Source organism: Podarcis pityusensis, assembly GCF_964106645.2.
Source record: "Podarcis pityusensis genome assembly, chromosome: 2".
Lineage (NCBI taxonomy): Eukaryota > Metazoa > Chordata > Lepidosauria > Squamata > Lacertidae > Podarcis > Podarcis pityusensis.
This window is the reverse complement of record NC_138029.1, coordinates 8,195,631-8,210,086: the sequence shown is the minus strand read 5'-3', so window position 1 is coordinate 8,210,086 and position 14,456 is coordinate 8,195,631. Positions and strand designations below refer to the sequence as shown.

The following is a 14,456-nucleotide window of genomic DNA, read 5'->3' as shown; positions in this document are numbered from 1 at the left end:
CCTGTCTTCCACTGCCTCCCTCAGTTTGGTCAAACTCATGCTTCGAGAACACTATCCAACCATCTCGTCCTCTGTCGTCCCCTTCTCCTTGTGCCCTCCATCTTTCCCAACATCAGGGTCTTTTCCAGGGAGTCTTCTCTTCTCATGAGGTGGCCAAAGTACTGGAGTCTCAGCTTCAGGATCTGTCCTTCCAGTGAGCACTCAGGGCTGATTTCCTTCAGAATGGATAGGTTTGGTCTTCTTGTAGTCCATGGGACTCTCAAGAGTCTCCTCCAGCACCAGAATTCAAAAGCATCCATTACTAAAAGAGAACTGGTGAGGAGAGCTGCACCCACAAGACTGATATTATTTCCAGTTGCTCTTCTGGAAACTCAAGATGCTGGTGTTCTGGGGGATGAGTAGTTTCTTAAATGGTAGATGAGAGAAAGATTACACTAAAGCCCTGTGAACAGCTGTTCCTTGCCCTGTTCTCCACATATACGAAGCTGAGGAATTTACTTCTTAGTTTTAAACATTTTAAATTGCACCTTTGGGATCCAGGCCCCACAATATCTGTGACCCCTCAGGTAACTTTTCCCAAGATCAGTCCACCAGCAAAATGTCGTTCATGGTAATGTTCTGGCAATATGACAGTTAGCTAAATCCTGAACTGCATCTGGCTGACATGGTAGAGATTGGGCTTGGTCTGAGTCAGGGGGATTCAGTTGCAGGTGGTCTTGGGTTGGTTCTGGCCACCCATAGCAATCTGGGGCTGTCAGGGGGTGGGAAGTTAGTTGGGCAGGAAGCTGGAACAAAGGTTGGTTGGGGAAGAAGGGCAGGATGGTCAGTAAGGAAGGAGAAGCTGCACTGCAGAGATTGCAAGGGTCTTCCCTCAAGCTTATGCAATAATAATAATAGTAATAATAATAATAATAATAATAATAATAATAATAAATTCTATTTATACCGCGCCCTCCCCAGCCAAGACTGGGCTCAGGGCGGCTAACACCAGGTATAAAAACAATTGATTAAAATACAACTTAAAAACAAGATTAAAATACAACATTAAAATGCAGCCTCATTTCAGTAGAAACTCAAATCAAAAACTTTTGGGGGGTGAAAACGTCAAATCTTCACCAAGGCCAAACTATCCAGACTGGTCCTACATGAGCCAGAAAAAAGCCAGGGAAGTCCCCAAATAGGAGTTCCATCACAGAAGGAAAAAGGAAAGAGGAAAGAGGGGGAGGGGATCAAGTTGATTCCAAGCCAAAGGCCAGGTGGAGCAACTCTGTCTTACAGGCCCTGCGGAAAGAAATCAGATCCTGCAGGGCCCTGGTCTCATGAGACAGAGCGTTCCACCAGGCCGGAGCCAGTGTTGAAAAGGCCCTGGCCCTAGTTGAGGCTAATCTGACTTCCTTAGGGCCCGGGACCTATAGGGTGTTGCTAATAAATGTGAAACTAACTAGGTGTTGGCTTGATCAGGGCCAGGACTGATTTCTTTTTTTGCTGGGATTTGTAGACAGCTTAGACTGTTAAATGATAAAGTGGTATATAAATTAATTAAATAGGTAAAGCAAATACTATAACTTGATAGTTATTAATGATAATGGGGTGGGGGGTTTTTTGCAAGAGGGGGAAGGTGGAATCCAGCAATGCATGATTGGCACACCAAATCATGTGTCAGAGTTGGAGTCATTGACAGTGTGTTTCAGCAATGAATCCTGGTACAGAGCAGTGGTGGGACCAGCAATCAGGGAGCAGAAGGGACAAGCGATATGAAACGACCTATTTTGCCACAAAACATGCTAGCCATGTACAGCCCTGGTTTGCAGTTACCCACATTTCAATCTCAAGACTCACCAGGAAGATAATTCCTCCCCAGTTTTTTTTGGTGTCTGTTTTTTTAAAGCAGGTTTGATCACAAGTTCCAGCATGCAGTTCCTTACAACTCTCCAGAATGGATGAACAATATACAAAAGGAAAAGAAATGACCACAGTGAGAATGTTCAATTGTGCAATTATTATTTGAAAGAAGCAAAGTGTGTGGAAGGGTGGGAACCCCAGATCCTCTATGGCTAGGGAAAGCTCAGTTCACCTTAACCACAAAGGCATGCATGTGCAAGAAAGGACTCTAGTTTTTTATGGTATGGGAAAACAACACCGCCACCACTGATACTTAGAAAGCTCAGAGTGGCTTATATGGAGCACCCAGTGGTTTCTCATCCTCGCCCCAATCAATTCCACACCTAGGTAGTTTCAACAAAGCTATAGCATTGTCTGCTCCCTCACAAGCACAGTTGAGAGACACATTTCACCGGACTCATGTCGTCTCAGAACTAGGCCATACACAAAAAAGTGGCAATGGTCCAGTAGAGCCCCAAAGGGCCATTGGACACTTCATGAAATGAGAGTTTCTGGTTTCCCACTATTCTCTCCACTGTGCGGGGTAAGCACCACTGCAGCAGTGCCAAAATCATGAATATGTCTTCTTATACCATTAACAGGGGAACTGTGCCCTCCTTGTGTTGTTGGACCAAAACGCCTGTCAGTCTCAGCCAGCATGGCTGATGGTCAGAAATGATGAGGACTGCTGTCCAGTGCAGTGCAAAGTCCACTACCATATGATGCCAGTTCAGAACATTGATCCAACTAGGCCAGTGCTGTGATCTCTGATTAAGATCTCTTATATCTTAGGCAAAGGTCTTCCTCCAGTCCTACTCTCTTGAGACCATTTAACTGGAAATGCTGGAGACTGAACTTGTGTTCTTATATATACATACCCTCCAACATTTATCCGATGAAAATAGGGACATCACATTCCATAATGGTAATTTTACTATTTATACCCCAAACATCTTACTGGGCTGCCCCAGCCACTATGGGCAGCTTCCAACACGTATAAAAACACAATAAAACATTAAACATTAAAAAAACCCTTCCCTATACCTGCCTTCAGACAGCTTGGGGGGTCAGATAACTCCATACCCTCCAACATTTCTCCAATGAAAATAGGGACATCCTAAGGAAAAGTGGGACATACCAGGATCAAATCAGAAACCAGGACAACTTCTCTAAATCAGGGACATCCCTGGAGAAAATGGACACTTGTAGGGTCTGCATATATAGCCAAATATGTGTGATACTAAGAGTGAAGATCTGGCGCATAGGTAGGATCAGGGTGCTAGGAAACCGCCTTATGGAAGCCTATTGGTCCATCAGTACAGGTTCCAACAATGTGGTGAGCACCAGATATTGTTGGACCCCAACTCCCACCAGCGCCAGTCAGCATGGCCAATGGTTAGGGAGTTGCAGTTCATCAACATCTGAAGGGCATCACATTGCCTACTCTTGGTCTACAACAGCTGGCAGGCTTCAGACAAGATTCATTCACAGCCCCACCTGGAGATGCCAGGGATTCAGGGGCATCTTACCCATGGACGTTAGTGGCGCAGGGTGCCAGGGTGCAGATTTTGGAGGGCGCCACAGGCTGAGTGTCTGGGAAGGAGAGTCAGGGCGCGCTCCCTTCCCCGCTCTGGGGCAACCCGCTCCTCTCCTCTCAGCTGCCCATTGAAGTGAACTGCGTCCGGCTCAGGGAAGCTACTTTGCGTCCCCTCCAGCCGGGGCTGCCTGGGTGCCTGGCAGGTGCAATCGGGGGCGGTTGTGGGGCGGGGCGGGCGTGTCTCTCCCACCCCCCTCTGGCCACGGCGCTGCCTGCGCACCTCCCTACGGAGTCTGAGAGTGGAGCAGGGAAGTGCCCTGTGCAATCCCGGTGCCGAGTGAGGATGGGACAGCAGGCGAGCCACCTGATCTGCTTGCTGGCCCTCTTGTTGTGCGGACTTCCCCAGATGGGGGCAGGTAAGGGGCGCCAGGCACTTAGTAGGGAGGCTTTGCAGGAGGCCATCTGGGCTGTGATCCGGGCGCTTCTTACTTATGTACAGCGCCGAGTGCGCATCGGACCACACAATGTAAATGAGCCAGACTGAAGCCCCCCCCCCCTCTAAAAAAGGTTGACAACTCTGGGAAATGGAGAGGGGGCAGCGCCGGAGAGATATTTGCACCACGGCACTGGATATGCTTAAGACGGCCCTGCAGGGGTTGAACCTGTTTTCATGCAAGGCATGTGTTCTTCCACTGAACTCTGATAGGACAAGATACACATGCGCACATCATACAACCGAATACCGTAAAGGTCTAGTGAATAAGATTGGAACTACCTATTACAGCTCCAGTGATGCACGGCACATTCTGAAAGCAAAAGCCACTTATTTTCTCTTACTCTCTATCCTGGTCAGACTAAGTAAGGAACAGTGTGTGACATGATGCATATATCAAAGAAAAGCATCTTTAAAATGCATATATTAGTGAAAATAGCATACCAAAGTGCATTATACTACTGAAAATTGTGAATGTGTATACCTGGGCTTCTTTGGGCTCATTTCTTTACTGCAAAAAGTCTGGTTATCATTTTTTTTTAATTGGAATGGTTGTTGTGCCAGGGCACTTTAATCCACTCTTAACTGTGTAAACCTAAATTTTCTGGTTTGTGATCTAATCACTCCCACAAAATGGAGTCTGGAGGGCACCGAGGTGAATTTATGGTCCTGATCCAGGCGTAACACGAAACTATGGCATGGCATTACATGAATGCCAAGCCATAGAATGCAGACTCCTTCTCCCTCAGCCCTCGCAAGAGCAATTAAAGTTGCACTGAGTTTGGCCTTGAGATGATACCTCTTACTTAATGTTTTTTGCATACTTTTTATAACTGTTCCCTGAATAACAGTAGGGAGCATTCTTTTTTTCTTAATCGGCATATTCTCAATCCATTGAAATTTACAGCCAAGTAAGTTTAGTTCTAGTCCTTAGACTCTTTGTCTCTAGGTGCAGGAAATACACACCGTACATATAACCTCGGTTGCTTGACTTCCTTTTATCCTTAGTCCTTAAAAGGTTTCTACTTTTACATCTGGATTCTAGGCAATCTGGAAACTGAAATACCTAAAGAACAGATAATTCAGGATATATTTAGAGGGTGGGTCTTCTTTTAGCTTGCATCTACTGCTCTACATCTTCCCACCCTATTCAGGGAAGAGGTGATTCATGCCAAAATCTGTTTATACAAGCCGTCTCTCAGACGCATACCACACTGCAATCCCCATTGTTCAAATATCTGAGTGTCTGCAGGTTGCAAGAATGGGATGGCGTAATGTTGAGGGTGATTTCTTATATTCCTTTGTCTGCTGTTGCCTGAAGACTTTGGCCTAACCCTTTAGCCTTCCCCATTCCCAGCTGAAACAAAGCCTAGGTACCTGTGATTCTGCTCATATCCATCTACTTGTTAACCTTCCCTCTGCTGCTGTCTCTTAATTGTGAGCTCATCAGGAACCCCTTTTTTCCCTTTACCCAGTGTGTGAAATGAACTTTTTTGGTTTAATCAAGTTTACTGCATTAGTTCAAAAGTCTGAACCACACCTGAAAGCAAGTCCCATAATTGCTGGGTGAACTGAACATGAATCACTGTATTTTTTGCTCTATAAGACTCACCTTTCCCCTCCTAAAAAGTAAGGGGAACTGTGTGTGCGTCTTATGGAGTGAATGCAGGCTGCACAGCTATGCCAGAAGCCGGAACAGCAAGAAGGATTGCTGCTTTCACTGCGCAGCGATCCCTCTTGCTGTTCTGGCTTCTGAGATTCAGAATATTTTTTTTCTTGTTTTCCTTCTCCAAAAACTAGGTGCCTCTTGTGGTCTGGTGCGTCTTATAGAGCGAAAAAGTAAGTTTGTTATGCAGTAGGAACAATTTCTAGTTCATCGTCAAGTCCATTCTCTTAAATGTATGTGTGTTGGGGATTCCCCCCATTATTCTGACAACAGTGCTGAGCTCAAAGAAGCTCAGAATAAGAGCAATTACGTTCAGTGCCATTTTCTAGAAAAAGAGATGCTGGAACAGAGTTCTGGCTGAAAGAAAGCTCTGATTATGTTAAAAATTAGCAGACGTTAGCAAAATTAGCAAGCATCACGGTAATTGTAATCATACCGAAAGCACAACTGCATCGGAGGAAATTCAACAACCAGTTAATGCAATTCAAAACAAACTCATAGTGACTCAATATAACCAAGATGGGTGTACCAGCCCTGTGTCAGGGCATGATCTCTCTGCTAAGGGGCTTCCTCACTTAGCACAGCACCAGAACACTTATAGGCAAAAAGATCACCCCCAAGTTGTTTGTCTTGAGAGTTCTTCTGCACCTCAAAGAGAAAAAAAGACGATCATTTCTATGTTGCATTCGGAGGGGTGAGGCACAGGTTTCATAGAAGATCCGTATTGTCTGTGACATCTTTTCGCCATGTGGATAAGATAATTCCTTTTCACAGTCCCTTTGTGGGAGTGCAATGGCCTCTTTTTCTCTCTGTGTGTGCAGAGACATGAACCCCAGAACAAGACTCCTGGAGCTTTTGCCCTTTGGCTCATGCCTCTGGCAAGGCATGAGCTTTTGAAGCTACCTGGAAGAAAAGAGAACATACAGCCTCCCAGATACTTAAAAGCCCCCCAGGTGAAAACACACCTCTGCAAGCCCCCAACAATCTCCTTTGTAATTGTTGAAGAAAAGAATCTACATTCCACTCTGTGTGTGCTTCAATAATTTCTTAAGTGTGTTTCTTAAGTGTATTTCATACTTCAGCACAGCAGCTTGTAACATTCTGAATTTGGTTAGGGGTATTGTTGAGGATCGTTCGGATGAACTTGAATTGTGAAGTAGGGTTGGCTCAAGACATTTTGCTGCCTGAGGCAAAGGCCAAGATGGTGCCCTCGCCCAAGGAACACACAAAAGCCAACTGGATTGGTAGCTGAATCTTACTCCACTTCTGGTGAAAGGACAATGTCTTCCACTGCACTTGAGGGCAGCAGGCTAACGTAAGGGGTACAGAGAAGTCCACATGGTACTCATAGCTCTGCCACTTGAGGCAGCTGCCTCATTCTGCCTCACTGCAGGGCTGGCCCTGCTGTGAACTGAGCTCATTCATTTTGTAAAGGGAAAGATGCAATGCAAAATAAGTTCCTTTGAGGACATGTTGAACGTAAATTAGTTTCCCTTTAAAATGTACTTTCCAAGCTCTGGGATGTAGTGGGATACCCTGACAGAGACTGACTGACTGGCACTGGATTGGAACATCTGACAGTGTACACTTTTGCCACAGGGGCCATTTGTCAATGCACTATTGCAAAAATCTCCTGTTCACACCAAAATTGTCTGGCCTTATTACTCAAAAGTATCACTTGGCTCAATAATAAGGGAGTAAAATTTGAGAAAATGCAGAAACTGATTTTTAAAAATATTATAGGATTAAAAAAGCACAACCCAGGAACTCTTAAAAATGGACTTCTTTTATATTATGTGCAGGTCAGACATTCTTATCATAAGCATGAAATATTGAATATATATATATATATATATATATATATATATATATATATATTTCTGCAAGCTATAAATGTGATAATGAAGAAACCATAGTGAAGAATTTGTTTTTGAAGAAAGAAAGCAGACTCTTCATTCAGCACTTCACGGAGGACGGGCATGGAGCAGGTCTTATTCATCAGAAAGGAAAATGTAGTGACACAAGGCAAAACTATGCATAAGGAGATGTACTTACAAGTTTGGGAGTGACTGATGATGAGAGCAGAGCTCCCACCCTCAATTTCCTTTTACAGACAATTGAGTTCTTAACACTATGCCCTTTTGCTATATAAACACAGCTGTGTGTGTGTGTGTGTGTGTGTGTGTGTGTGTGTGTGTGTGTTGGGTGGTCAGATTCACTAGGCACTATAAGCATTGATCAACACCTGCTGGTACCCTCACAGCTCCTCAGCAGTTTTGCATTTAATACTGAAAAGAGAACATAATTCAACTCCCTTACATTCTGCCATTGTGCATGGTATTTGTGACTAATGCTTCGCCTAGTGGTTTAGGCTAGTATTTCATAGAATCATAGAATCATAGAGTTGGAAGAGACCACAAGGGCCATCGAGTCCAACCCCCCGCCAAGCAGGAAACACCATCAGAGCACTCCTGACATATGGTTGTCAAGCCTCTGCTTAAAGACCTCCAAAGAAGGAGACTCCACCACACTCCTTGGCAGCAAATTCCACTGTCGAACAGCTCTTACTGTCAGGAAGTTCTTCCTAATGTTTAGGTGGAATCTTCTTTCTTGTAGTTTGGATCCATTGCTCCGTGTCCGCTTCTCTGGAGCAGCAGAAAACAACTTTTTTTGCAGTTGATGGACTCAGAATTTTACACTCGCATACTCATGGAAGTCTCTCTCATCCCAACCTGCCCTGCCACAATTCCCTCATGAACTTCCTAGGATTTGGAAGTTTCTGATGGCTGCTGGGACTTCTGAAGAGCCTACCTGAGTAACTTTTGAATCATAATGAAATCATGCAGGTAAGGCTGCACTTAGCAGTTCTGCAGAGGTCAGAGTGTTGGAGAAACTTGGGTTCAAAGCCCCCAATCAGCCACGAGACTTATGGGGACAGTAGCTGCCACCTCTCAGCCTAACCTACCCTGTCAGTGGTGCCAGCTTGCCCCCAAGATTGATGGGCCCCAGTGCGACACGACACACATGTGTCATCATAAGCATCATGTGTGCAATGTCGTGTCGTCTGGAGGAGGCCAAGAGCTCTGGAGGAGCCAGCCACTGAAACTGCACCACATGCTTCACCACAACAGTGAGAGGGCCTGGCCCCCTTCCAATAAAGGTTGGAGTTGGCACACCTGCTTCCTGTCATTGACTCTTGTGCCACCTACTGTTGGCCTCCTTGCTTGCTTTGCTTTCAGTTCCAATGGGCACCAACTACCATGATTCTCTTACTCCAGAAAACTTGTCTCTTAGAGAAAGGCTATTGGGCTTCTAACCCTCTCAGCATGCTTGCTAACTCCAGGTACCACCTGGTACTTGGAATTTGAATCCCTGCAAAGGTCCGTATAGTTTTCCCAGTAGTGATGTATGGAAGTGAGAGCTGGACCATAAAGAAGGCTGATCGCCGAAGAATGGATGCTTTTGAATTATGGTGCTGGAGGAGACTCTTGAGAGTCCCATGGACTGCAAGAAGACCAAACGTATCCATTCTTAAGGAAATCAGCCCTGAATGCTCACTGGAAAGACAGATCCTGAAGCTGAGGCTCCAATACTTTGGCCACCTCATGAGAAGAGAAGACTCCCTGGAAAAGACCCTGATGTTGGGAAAGATGGAGGGCACAAGGAGAAGGGGATGACAGAGGACGAGATGTTTGGACAGTGTTCTCGAAGCTACCAGCATGAGTTTGACCAAACTGCGGGAGGCAGCGGAAGACAGGAGTGCCTGGCGTGCTCTGGTCCATGGGGTCACGAAGAGTCGGACATGACTAAACGACTAAACAACAACAACAAGGGCCATATAACTTTCCTCTCATGAAATAGCCCATCACCGATAACCAAGCTCAGTATGTCACAATAAACCAAGCTAATGTCTTTTATGTTCCCACAACGTTTCTCATGTTCTGCTGCTCCTCTGCAAATATGCCCCTCTCTGACACATTTCCTATTGCTTTCCCAGGACCTGGGCGGTGAAGAAGATCTTGTTAGCCTGGGGGCCTGTCAGTCAGTCAGTCAGTCAGTCAGTCACACACACACACACACACACACACACACACACACACACAGTGCTTTGAATGGAAGGCGAGACTAGCTTTGAACCATCGGGCACTTCAGGAGTTCTTTCTGCTCTGCCAGGTAAATACATTTCCCCTGAATGCATATTGTATACTGGTCTATGTCGAATCACAGATGTCTCCCTGGGCTGCTCAGAAAACAACCACAGGCAGCTCTGCTGTCAGTCTGAACTGTCTGCACTGACAGCTGCCCTTTGTGGCACTTGTAATTTTTAAATCTTGTTTCATTATCACATTACTTCCACCACCACCAAGTCAACTCTTCCTTTGAACTCGTGAAGGAGTGGCCCTAATGCTCTCATTAACCTTTCCATGTCAGATTAAACTGTCTGGTTCCCTTAAGGCTGTGAAATGCAAATGGGATGCCATTCTGTGTCTCAAGAGATTTCAATAACATTTCAGTGCCTGCAACTGAAGCTCCAGGTCCCTCTGCTGAAAGATACGTCACTCCTTTCAGGCAGCTACAAGTTATCAAGGTTATTATGGGGGTTCCTGGACCCAAAACCTCTTTCAGAGTGAGTTCTTTGACTTGTTCCAAGAAAGAAAGCTGTAAGGTTATCTTGTTTTTAAGTTGTATTTTTTCAACTTGTTTTTATTATTGGTTGTTAGCCGCCCTGAGCCCGGCCTTGGCTGGAGAGGGCGGGGTATAAATAAAATTTATTATTATTATTATTAAGGTTCTGACTAGTTCCTTTATTTCAGGTGGTCAGCCATAACATGCTACGACAGAAGCATGCAAGGAAGGGGAAATGATATAAACTGAGAACTCAGGAAGGCCCCTATAAACATTAATCCATTATTTCCTTTTTCTTCTCAGTAGTGGTTATTGAATAAAGACTACTGCTGCATATTCCAACAGGGGAGGGTTGTTGCACTGAGGTTCTGCTTGTTGGTTTCTCACAGGCATCTGGTTGGCCACTGATATTATCTTACAATATCACAAATTATTAGGGCTCTATGCAAGGAGTTATATGTGGTTATACTAGGTGTGAGGAACCTTTGGCCATCCAGTTGTTGATGAACTACAACTCCCATCACCCCCAGCAAGCGTGGTCCTGTCAGGCTTTGGGGAAGCGGTTTGTCCCCTCCCTTTGGCCATGGATAAGCAGAACATAGCAAAAAGAGTCTCTTACCATTTAAAGAGATTTTAATCATCACTGCGGCAGAACAAAGAGTCCATCCTCAGAGTAAAGGTGCTCCCAATTAAGGTTTCCACCCACTTCCTCCCGAATCACCCTCATCACTTCCTTGTCTTGCAACCTGATCTCGCAACCACTGGGCCTTCTGTGCAGCCACCTTATCTAATCTCCTTGACCTTGGACTGAGCAGCTGGACACTTTCCAGAGAAAAGGAGTTTGTTAACACTCTCTCGGTTCTTCTTCTCCTAGCTGTTTCCCACTCCACTCTACCCAGCTTTTGTCTTCCGAACTATGTCCCTCTGCAAACCACTGCTCCAAATCTATACTGCTCCACTGCTCCTGGGAAGCTTCAGGATCTTGGTCTGGAGCAGGAGGAGAGGGAGAGGGAGAGGGAGAGGGAGAGGGAGAGGGAGAGGGAGAGGGAGAGGGAGAGGGAGAGGGAGGCTCCTACCATTCGTCATCAGAGCAGCACTCCTCAGCCTGGTCTCTGACAGGTCCAGATTTTCCTTATTCAAATTCTCCCCTCATATTCTAAGCATCATATGGACAATGGAGAAGTAACAGAAATACAGGAAGCTTAAACAATAGAACCTTCAGCATTCTGTGTGCACTATTCCATGTTCCCAAAAGTGCTGGGAAAAGTAACAAGCTTTGTGATTTAGGTACATTTTGTTAAAAAAAAGATACCCTCTCCCAAAACTGTGCCACTAACCAGCACCCGTGCCACTCTCCTTTTTAACCATCGAACAATGAGAAAATTTCTGTTTATAGAAGACAACATTACAGGGGTGTAATGCTACCTAAATACTGTATTTAAAAGAGATAAAGTTCAACTTTCCCACTGTCTTGGGACTATTTTGGGAATATGTCCCACCTGCCCTGCAAATGCTGTCACCTATATACCATAGAACCAATGTGCAGCAGCTGTTCTAGCCCTGTGCTGCTCAGCCATGGCAGAGTTGAGTGACGGGTGAGGCCAGCCAAGTCTCAGGGGGGTACTTGCCTGGGGGCAGAGTCCAAATTCAAGGTTCAGTCCAGTCAGACAGTCCAGGGGTCAAGAAAGCAGAGTCCAAGGTAATGGAAAGCAAGAAGCAGCAAGGTCTGGCCAGGAACGATAAATGTTGTTCCAGTAACTGACTGAGCCTTGAACCCCTGCATAAGAAAGCTGGAGCCAGCTGGTTCTCGTCAGGAGAAAGAAGGCTGATCAGCAGCAGAATGGAGTCACTTCTCCTTCTGCTCCTCCAGTCTGCTGCTCAGCAGGTGAAGCTGACTCCTGACTCCACCCCCATCGTTCTGCCCGGAAACTGAGGTCCAGTGCTGAGGGCCTTATGGTGGTTCCCTCACTGTGAGAAGCCAAGTTACAGGGAACCAGGCAGGGGGCCTTCTCGGTAGTGGCGCCTTCCCTGTGGAACACCCTCCCACCAGATGTCAAAGAGAAGAACAACTACCAGACTTTTAGAAGACATCTGAAGGCAGCCCTGTTTAGGGAAGCTTTTAATGTTTAACAGACAACTGTATTTTAATACTTTGTTGGAAGCCACCCAGGGTGGCTGGGGAAGCCCAGCCAGATGGGCGGGGTATAAATAATAAATTATTATTATTATTATTATTATTATTATTATTATTATTATTTTATCAGATCCCTCTCTGTGTGTTGGCAAAGTGGGAGGAGGTAACCAAATGGGAGAAGGAAACAAAGATTTCCAGGAGAGGTGATGTGACTACAATTTTGTACCTCAGAATAACTAAAGCAAGGTCATCAACATGGTGCAGTTACTCTTCTAAAAACCAAATCAAAGAGTGTTTGCATTTTGCTATGAACACCTCATATGTAAGTTCCATTATGCTCTACAGTGATGCATATGGCAATGTGTATTGGTGCTTTCAGAAAATAATTGCAGTGGTACCTCGGGTTAAGAACTTAATTTGTTCTGGAGGTCTGTTCTTAACCAGAATGACCACTCCCCGCATAAACGGGGGGCGCCCTTTGCGTGGACGCATGCAGCCCCTAGATCTGGAGCGGCTCCATCAACACAGGCTTGGCTTCGCCTTCCCCCAAGTGGGATACCTGGAGGTCTCCGCCTACCTCAGTCAGTTGTCCAATCCCACCTGGGGGAAGCGTTGCCAAGGAGACCAGGCCAGGTAGGGGAGGGACTACCAGCCCACACAATAGAGGGAGGATCTTACCTTGGAATCCTCACTTGGCTCCAGAGCTTCTCCCACCCTACCCACCCTCAGTTAAGTCTTATTTTGCAGGTTAACTTTTCTTCACAGGTATGCGGGTGCTGCTACGTTAAGGTCGCTGTTAAAGGGCCGGAAAGGAATTCCCCTGCATTGGCAGGTTTCGCCTTTCCCGTAGCAAAACGTCACAACTTTGGCGGTATCAGGCCTTGGGCGGAATCCTTTAGTCCATCTTCCTCTTTGCGGCGGCGATACTAGGGTTCCCCGTTAAAGGGGTTTCTGAAGGGAGGCTTTGACCGTACGCCGAAAGGTCGTCATTGCTCTCCCCTGCGGCGGCGGCATAACGAGGGGGGGGGTGGCACGGCCATCTCTGCTTGAACATATGTTCTCCAGAGCCGGCCCATCCCCCCCCCACACCTGATGTTCCCTAGGTCCCCGGCTGGGGACTGGGGAGGGATAACGCCCAATGCCTGAGCCAAGGTCTACCCACATTTGAAATATAATAAAGTTGTGGCCAATTTAATCCCATAGCACGTTGTCGTTATTCCACATGATGGGGGGGGGGAGCCGCCCAGGATCTGGGGGACTCCGCCTGTCCACGCAAGCGCCACTTTAGCTAATGGGGCCTCCTGCTGCCACCGCGCTGCGGGCGTGCAATTTCTGTTCTCATCCTGAAGCAAAGTTCTTAACCTGAGGTACTATTTCTGGGTTAGCGGAGTCTGTAACCTGAAGCGTGTGTAACCTGAAGCCTATGTAACCCGAGGTACCACTGTACCTGTGGTCTGAAGTCACTTTTTTTTAAAGAGCATGGCTTTCCCCAAGTAGTCTTGGAGAGTGTAGTTTAGCCTCCACACAGTTACAACTCCCAGCACCCTTAATAAACTACAGTTCCCATTATTTTGGGGGGAAAGCTGTGTGCCTTAAATATGCACTGAATGCACTTTAAATGTATGGTGTGGTCCTGAGACATGAAGGCAAGAGGTGAGATTCTCCCTTTGCTACCCTTAAATCATACCCGTGGCTCCATGACTGAGCATCTCAGATTAAACCCACAATTATGCAGGGAGGACGGAGCACATGCTTTTCATGCAGAAGGCCTTAGGTTCACTCACTGGCATTTCCAACTAGAAGCCACCTGCTTCTCAAGACTCCAGAGAGCTGCTGCCAGCCAGAGCCGACAAAACGTGTTCTCCATTAAATGAGAGCACGGGTTGCGGTGTGGGCCGCTGGGCCAGCCCTGTGTTGCCAGGCAGGTTAATGGCTATTTGCCTGGTGCATTGATTGGCTGACTGGGTTGCTGGGGCAAATTGCATGTTACAAATTGGGTGGGTGGGACCAAAGACTTTAAATTTGGGGGCACTCTGTTTTTGCTTTCTCTTTAGCACAGTGCATTGGATCACCCGCCTGCCCGCCCTGTGTTCCGGTTGACCTTGCTTTGCCTGTCATG

General features: G+C 46.3%; 1 long non-coding RNA gene across 1 annotated transcript in view; it reads right to left on the bottom strand.

Annotated features, from left to right (window-relative positions):
* LOC308471281 overlaps positions 1–14,456 on the bottom strand; it is a 107,951-nt gene that overhangs the window by 35,472 nt on the left and 58,023 nt on the right. The window lies entirely within an intron of this gene.